Consider the following 9,155-nt stretch of genomic DNA (forward strand, 5'->3'; position numbering starts at 1 on the left):
GTTCAGTTCAGTTCAGTCGCTCATTCGTATCCGACTCTTTGCAACCCCATGAATCGCAGCATGCCAGGCCTCCCTGTCCATCACCAACTCCCGGAGTTCACTCAGACTCATGTCCATCAAGTCCGTGATGCCATCCAGCCATCTCATCCTCGGTCACCCCCTTCTCCTCCTGCCCCCAATCCCTCCCAGCATCAGAGTCTTTTCCAATGAGTCAACACTTCGCATGAGGTGGCCAAAGTAGTGGAGCTTCAGCTTTAGCATCATTCCTTCCAAAGAATTCCCAGAGTTGATCTCCTTCAAAATGGATTGGTTGGATCTCCTTGCAGTCTAAGGGACTCTCAAGAGTCTTCTCCAACACCACAGTTCAAAAGCATCAATTCTTCGGTGCTCAGCCTTTTTCACCGTCCAACTCTCACATCCACACATGACCACAGGAAAAACCATAGCCCTGACTAGACGGACCTTAGTCGGCAAAGTAATGTCTCTGCTTTTGAATATACTATCTAGGTTGGTCATAACTTTTCTTCCAAGGAGTAAGTGTCTTTTAATTTCATGGCTGCAGTCACCATCTGCAGTGATTTTGGAGCCCCCCAAAATAAAGTCTGACACTGTTTCCACTGTTTCCCCATCTATTTCCCATGAAGTGATGGGACCGGATGCCATGATCTTCGTTTTCTGAATGTTGAGCCTTAAGCCAACTTTTCACTCTCCTCTTTCACTGTTAGTGAGAATGTAAATCGGTACAGCCACTATGGAAAACAGTATGGAAGTGCCTCAAAAAATTAAAAATGAAATTACCATATGATCCAGCAACCCCATTTCTGAGCATACATCCAAAGGAAATTAGTGTCTCAAAGAGCTATCTGTCCTCCCATGTTTATGTCAGTATTATTTACAATTAGCCAACATACAGAAACAACTTTAGTGTCCATTGACAGATGCAAGAAAATATATATATATATGTCATATATATATATGTCACAATCAGTGACAACATAAGTGGACCCTGAGGGTGTTATGCTAAGTGAAACAAATAAGACAGATAAAGATGCCATATGATTTCTCTTAAATGTGGAATATAAATTTTTTAAAGAAGCTCATAGATATGGAGAACAGATTGAAAGTTGCCAGAGGCAGGGTTGGTGGGGTGGAGGGGTGGGGGGAATGAAATGTGTTAGGAGGTCAAAAGATAAAAAATTTCACTTAAAAACTAAATAAGTGGATGCAATGTACAGCAAGGCAACTAGAGTTCATAATACTGTATTGCATATTTTAAAGTTGCTAAGCTGAAAACGTCTCATCACGAGAAAAAAAATTGTAACTATGTATGTTAAGTGATGTTCACTAGAATTATTTTGATTGTTTTTACAATATATACAAATAGCAAGTCAGTTTGTTGTACACCTGGAACTAATTTAATGTTATATGTCAAGCATACCTTAATACCTTATTAAAAAAAATTAACAGCCTAAAATGCCACAAGTTTGTTATCTCAAAGTTTCTGTGTTGCCATCTAGCATGGTTTAACTGGGGCTTCTGTTTAGCATATTATAAGACCCAAATAAAGGTGATGGTCAGCTGTGTCATCTGGAAGCTCAATTAGGGAGATATTCACCTTCAAGCTTTACTGAAATTATTCTTTTCTGGCTGATCTGCAGTGCAGCTTTGCATTGATTAGATTTCTATCTACATGGACTATTTTGTTCCTTATTTTTATTCTAAGCATTGTGCCATTGACACAGTGTTTATTATGACATCAAAATATCTGTGATAGCTAAGGCTTCCCTGGTGGTCCAGTGGCTAAGAATCCACCTTGCAATGCAGGGGATCCCACTGGTTCGATTCCTGGTCTAGGAAGATTCCACATGCCTCCAGGCAACTAAGCCCCTGAACTACAGCTACTGAGTCTGTGCTCTGGAGCCCTCAGGCTGCAACTACCAAAGCCTGCGTGCCATAGAGTCTGTGCAGCAAGAGAAGCTACTACAGTAAGAAGCCCACGCATGCCAAGTCACTTTAGTTGTGTCTGACTCTTTGTGACCCTATGGACTGTAGCCCGCCAGGCTTCTCTGACCGTGGGATTCTCCAGGTAAGGATACTGGAGTGGGTTGCCATTTCCTCCTCTAGGGGATCTTCCCAACCCAGGGATCGAACCTGCGTCTTGTCTCCTGCATTGGCAGGCGGGGTTCTTTATCACTAGCACCACCTGGGAAGCCCAATAAGAAACCCAGTGCACCACCACAAGAGGAAGTCCGAGTGCAGCAACAAAGACCAGCACAGCCAAAAATAAATACATAAATATTAAAAAATAATCTGTGATATCTAGTTAGAGAAGTCTTTTTTCCTTGTTTTTTCTTCTTCTGGGGTGTGTCAGGGAATTTTGGTCTTTTGCCATTCTATATAACCACTGGAGAAGGAAATGGCAACCCACTCCAGTATTCTTGCCTGGAGAATCCCATGGATGGAGGAGCCTGGAGGGCTACAGTCCATGGGGTCGCAAAGAGTCAGACATGACTGAGCGACTTCCCTTTCACTTTCACTTTATAACCATTAACATAAACACTTTAAGCTTTAATTTGAACAACTGAGGCTTTGGTTTGAAATTGCACTGAATCTGTGTATCAGTTTGGTGATGTATTCATTTGCTAGAGCTTCTATAACAGAATACCACAGACTGGGTGGCTTAAACAACAGGAATTTATTTCTCACTGTTCTGGAAGCTAGAAGTGTACAATCAAGGTGTTGCTGTTTGGAAATTCCCTGGTGTGGTCCAGGGATTAGGACTCTGAGCTTCCACTGCAGGGGGCAATGGGTTCTAGGAACTCTGATCTTGCAAGCTGTGTGGCCTCCCAAAAAAACAACAACAAAAAAGGTGTTGCAGGTTTGGTTTCCTCTGTGACCATTCTCCTCTGCTTGCAGATGGCCGCTTTCTCACTGTGTCCTCCTGTAGTCACCCCATGGTCTGTGTTGTCGTGTCCTCTTCTAGTAAGTCACCAGTTATATTGGACTAGATCCCACCCATATGACCTCATTTTGCCTTTATTATCTCTTCAAATGTCCTGTCTCCAAATACTCACATTCTGAGCTACTGGTGGCTAGTGATCGAACGTATGATTTTGGGGGCAGTACATTCAGCCCCCAACAGGGGAGCACTGATGTTTTCCCAATACTGAATCTTCCCATCCATGAACAATACAGCCAACTCTCTATTTTTGTATTTTTAATGTATTTTTACAAAATTTATCATGCTCCCCAGAAGCCCTGAAAAGTAATTGAATATTCTCACTTTACTTCACCAGACCTCTCTTTTTCCCTTCTGTGCTTTGGTTTGTGTCTTAGAACGTTGACATTTTTGGAGTTCATCAGAGGGCTCCCTTGCCTTCTGGCCTCTGTAAAGTTTTTGCCAATGGGAAGTATGGGTAGGAGATCTGAGAACATACACATCCCTGCCTTCTTGCCTACTTCACTGCTGATGGTTGGCTGCAGCTGTATTCCTCTCTGGAGCCTTGCAGCTCTTTTTTTAAATATTTATTTATTTGGCTGTGCCCATTTTAGTTGCAGCACACAGGATCTATTAGTTATAGCATTTTAACTCTTAGTTGTGGCATGTGGGACCTAGTTACTCACCAGGGATCAAACCTGGGCCCTTGGACTGGGAGCAGGTAGTCTTAGCCGCTGGGCCACCAGGGAAGTCCAGACTTGCAGCTCTTGACTGTCACCTTCTCCTGTAGCCAGAGTGCTATGAAATTGGGTTCAGGTAACTGCTCCTTTTCAGACCTATAATTAGTACCCCATTTTCTCTCTTGAGTTTCTCCACCACTCTGTTGCTTGCTTTTGATCCTGACCACTTAATAAATGATCTATTCATTAAACTCTCCTCTGGGAGTTAAATTTTCCTGCTGGGAAAAATACTTTGTCAGATTTATTCTCAAGTACTTTTTATCTCTTGATGCTATTTTATTATTTTATAGCATAATTTAAAATTACATTTCCTGTTTTTTGTATAGAAATAGGAATGCAATTGCTTTCGCTGTATTTTTTTTTAAACCTGGCAAACTTGCTAAACTCTAATTCAAATGATTTATACTAGGTCTTTAAAAATACCTAAAAAAGTATAGATTTTTCTTTATATATAATCTCCAAAATAATCTTTAAATAATCCCAGATTTGTAATTTTATTTGCAACATCTATGCCTTTTAGGGTTATATAAACATCTAGTTCGATGCTGTATTGGAGTGATAGTCGTACTCATTCTTATCTCATACCTAACCTAATAGGAAACACTATAAGTTTTTCATTATGTGTGATATTTCTTTCAGATATTCTATCAGGTTTAGAAGGTTCCCTTCTAGTTCTGGTATATAACAGCTTTTATCATGAATGAATGCACATTAAATTTTATCTAAAGTTTTCTGCACAATGTCATGAAATACTGATATCATTTTTTTCGGTCTTTTACTGTGGTTTGTTTTTGTTGTTAAGTCACTCAGTCGTGTCTGACCCTTTGCAAATCCATGGAGTGCAGTACGCCAGGCTTCCCTGTCCTTCACCATCTCCCGGAGTTTGCTCAAATTCATGTTCATCGAGTCAGTGATGACATCCAAACATCTCATCCTCTGTCATTCCCTCTCCTCCTGCCTTTGATCTTTCCCAGCATCAGGGTGTTTTCCAACATGTCAGTTCTTTCCATCAGGTGGCCAAAGTATTGGTGCTTCAGCTTCAGCATTGGTCCTTCCAGTGAATATTCAAGGTTGATTTCCTTCAGGATTGACGGGTTTGTTCTCCTTGCAGTCCAAAGGACTCTCAAGAGTCTTCTCCAACAGCACAGTTCGAAGGCATCAATTCTTCAGCACTCATCCTTTTTTATTGTCCAACTCTCACATTCATATATGCCTACTGGAAAAACCATAGCTTCGACTATACAGACCTTTGTTGGCCAAGAAATGTCTCTGCTTTTTTAATATGCTGTCTATGTTTGTCATTGCTTTTCTTCCAGTGAGCAAGCATCTTTCAATTTCATGGCTGCAGTCATTATCTACAGTGATTTTGGAGGCCAGGAAAATAAAATCTGTCGCTATTTCTGTTGTTTCCCCCATTTATTTCCCATGAAGTGACAGGACCAGATGCCATGACCTTCATTTTCTGAATGTTGAGTTTTAAGCCAGGTTTTTTCCCTTGTTCAGGGGATCTTCCTGACCCAGGGATAGAATCCGGGTCTCCTGCATTGCAGGCAGATTATTTACCATCTAAACCACCAGGGAAGTCTTTAATGTGTTCAGTTCACTTCAGTCACTCAGTAGTGTCCAACTCTTTGCAACCCCACGCGACCCCATGAACTGCAGCACGTCAGGCCTCCCTGTCCATCACCAACTCCTGGAGTCTACCCAAACCCATGTCCATTGAGTCAGTGATGCCATCCAACCATCTCACCCTTTGTCGTCCCCTTCTCCTCCTGCCCTCAATGTTTCCCAGCATCAGGGTTTTTTAAATAAATCAGTTCTTCACATCAGGTGGCCAAAGTACTGGAGTTTCAGCTTCAACATCAGTCCTTCCAATGAACATTCAGGACTGATTTCCTTTAGGATGGACTGGTTGGATCTCCTTGCAGTCCAAGGGACTCTCAAGAGTCTTCTCCAACACCACAGTTCAAAAGCATCAATTTTTCTGCATTCAGCTTTCTTTATAGTTGATCTCTCACATCCATACATGACCAATGGAAAAACCATAGCCTTGATTAGATGGACGTTTATTGACAAAGTAACGACTCTGCTTTTTAGTATGCTGTCTAGGTTGGTCGTAACTTTCCTTCCAAGGAGTTAAGTGTCTTTTAATTTCATGGCTGAAATCACCATCTGCAGTGATTTTGGAGCCCCCCCAAAATAAAATCTGCCACTGTTTCCACTGTTACCCCATCTATTTGCCATGAAGTGATGGGACCAGGTGCCATGATCTTCGTTTTCTGAATGTTGAGCTTTAAGCCAACTTTTTCACTCTCCTCTTTCACTTTCATCAAGAGGCTCTTTAGTTCTTCTTCACTTTCTGCCATAAGGGTGGTGTCATCTGTATATCTGAGGTTATTGATATTTCTCCCGGCAGTCTTGATTCCAGCTGTGCTTCTTCCAGCCCAGCGTTTCTCATGATGTACTCTGCATGTAAGTTAAATAAGCAGAGTGACAATATACAGCCTTGACATACTCCTTTTCCTATTTGGAACCAGTCTGTTGTTCCATGTCCAGTTCTAACTGTTGCTTCCTGACCTGCATACAGGTTTCTCAAGAGACAGGTCAGGTGGTCTGGTATTCCCATCAAAGTTACATACATGTTAGTTCACAGGCAAAACTAGAAATACTAGAATCTATAAACTAAGTATAATAGAAACATTGGAGTTTTCTTCTGCAGGCTGAGCACTTTTATCCCTGCTTGGTGTGACAAGGGTAACTTGAAGGATTGCTCATACAAAATCTGTTATGAGTAGGAAATGTCCTTTCCCTGTGCAAGTTGTTTCTTTCCTTTGAAATTGGTTAGAATGTCAACTGAAACACCAGAGATTTTTGTGGCCACTTCACTGATTTATCCTCAAGGCCATGATGTCTTGGCACATACCAACACATATTTAATCAGCCCAAATGTCTGTGAATGGTTCCTTCTGCATCATCTTTTTTTGGTAAATATGTATCTTCATTCAGGAGTCATGCTGATAACTTGAATGGAGACTTGAAATGCTTCCCTTTTCTATTTCTTCAGCCTTTTGTTCATTCATCAATACGACAGCACTTACTGTGTATGTTTTCAGTTATCTTTCCTTCTCTCTGTGCCAACTCACCCTGTGGTCGAACACACAGGTACACACACTCCTTTCACGTTTAAATTATGAGCTCCTTAATGGCTTTGTCATCTTTATACTGTAGTACCAGAAAAGTGAATAGCATTTATTTTATGTTTAAAATTGTTTTTGCTGTATATTTGCTTTACAATGTTGTGTTAGTTTTTGCTGTACAGCAAAGTGAATGAGCTATCCTCAGTCCTGTCTGACTCTTTGCCATCCAGTGGACTGTAGCCCACCAGGTTCCTTGTCCATGGAATTGTCCAGGCAGGAATACTGCAACTTCCTGCTCTAGAATACTGGAGTGCTTGCCACTTCCTACTCCAGGGAATCTTCCTGCCCCAGGGATCAAACCTGTATCTCTTGCATCTTCTGCATTGGCATGCAGATTCTTTACCACTTGAACCATCTGCTGTTGCTACTGCTAAGTCACTTCAGTCATGTCCGACTCTGTGCGACCCCACAGACGGCAGCCCACCAGGCTCCCCCATCCCTGGGATTCTCCAGGCAAGAACACTGGAGTGGGTTGCCATTTCCTTCTCCAATGCATGAAAGTGAAAAGTAGAAGTGAAGTTGCTCAGTTGTGTCCGACCCTCAGCAACCCCATGGACTGCAGCCTTCCAGGCTCCTCCGTCCATGGGATTTTCCAGGCAAGAGTACTGGAGCGGGGTGCCATTGCCTTCTCCGCTTGAACCATCTAGGAAGCCCCAAGTCAGCTATACTTATACGCATACTGGGGGCATCCCAGGTGGCTCAGTGGTAAAGAACCCACCTGCCAGGCAGGAGACTAGGGTTCAGTCTCTGGGTTGCAAAGATCCCCTAGAGAAGGAAATGGCAACTCACTCCAGTATCCTTGCCTGGGAAATCCTATGGACAGAGGAGCCTGGCAGGTTACAGTCTATGGGGGTCACAAAGAGTTGGACCCAGCTTAGCAACTAAACAGCAACAAGTACATATATCACCTCTTTTTCAGATTTCCTTTCCAATTAGAGTGAATGGCATTTAGTGAATGCTGGAAAAATGATTATTTATTAAATTTCCGTATTACTGATGGAGATAAATATAAAACACAATTCCAGTTAGAAAAACTAGTCAGTAAAATATTAATATATGTCCATCTGTAGCTCATTGTGTGAAGGTAAGCCTACAACTGAAAACTGCCTTGTATCTAAAACAAAAGGTATAATTCCTCCTCATTTGTATTCTGAGTTCTAAGAGTATAATGTGTTGTGGTCAGTTCCATGGATTTCAAAATCAGTTTAATATTAGAAGACAGACTACTGCAATTATTATAATTAACCACATCTGCTAGATAATCGAAAAAGCAAGAGAGTTCCAGGAAAATATCTATTTCTGCTTTATTGACTATGCCAGAGCCTTTGACTGTGTGGATCACAGTAAACTGTGGAAAATTCTGAAAGAGATGGGAATACCAGACCACCTGATCGGCCTCTTGAGAAATCTGTATGCAGGTCAGGAAGTAACAGTTAGAACTGGACATGGAACGACAGACTGGTTCCAAATAGGAAAAGGAGTACGTCAAGGCTGTATATTGTCACTCTGCTTATTTAACTTACATGCAGAGTACATCATGAGAAACGCTGGGCTGGAAGAAGCACAAGCTGGAATCAAGATTGCTAGGAGAAATATCAATAACCTCAGATATACAGATGACACCACCCTTATGGCAGAAAGTGAAGAAGAACTAAAGAGCCTCTTGATGAAAGTGAAAGAGGAGAGTGAAAAAGTTGGCTTAAAGCTCAACATTCAGAAAACGAAGATCATGGCACCTGGTCCCATCACTTCATGGCAAATAGATGGGGTAACAGTGGAAACAGTGGCAGATTTTATTTTGGGGGGGCTCCAAAATCACTGCAGATGGTGATTTCAGCCATGAAATTAAGACACTTAACTCCTTGGAAGGAAAGTTATGACCAACCTAGACAGCATACTAAAAAGCAGAGACATTACTTTGTCAACGAAGGTCCGCCTAGTCAAGGCTATGGTTTTTCCAGTAGTCATGTATGGATGTGAGAGATCGACTATAAAGAAAGCTGAGCGCTGAAGAAATGATGCTTTTGAACTGTGGTGTTGGAAAAGACTCTTGAGAGTTCCTTGAACTTCAAGGAGATCCAACCAGTCCATCCTAAAGGAGATCGGTCCTGAGTGTTAATTGGAAGGACTGATGTTGAAGCTGAAACTCCAATACTTTGGCCACCTGATGTGAAGAACTGACTCATTTAAAAAACCCTGATGATGGGAAAGATTGAAGGCAGGAGGAAAAGGGAACGACAGAGGATGAGATGGTTGGATGGCACCACCAAGTCAATGGAC

The sequence above is a fragment of the Oryx dammah genome, unplaced genomic scaffold (genome assembly GCF_014754425.2).
Source record: "Oryx dammah isolate SB20612 unplaced genomic scaffold, SCBI_Odam_1.1 HiC_scaffold_29, whole genome shotgun sequence".
NCBI lineage: Eukaryota > Metazoa > Chordata > Mammalia > Artiodactyla > Bovidae > Oryx > Oryx dammah.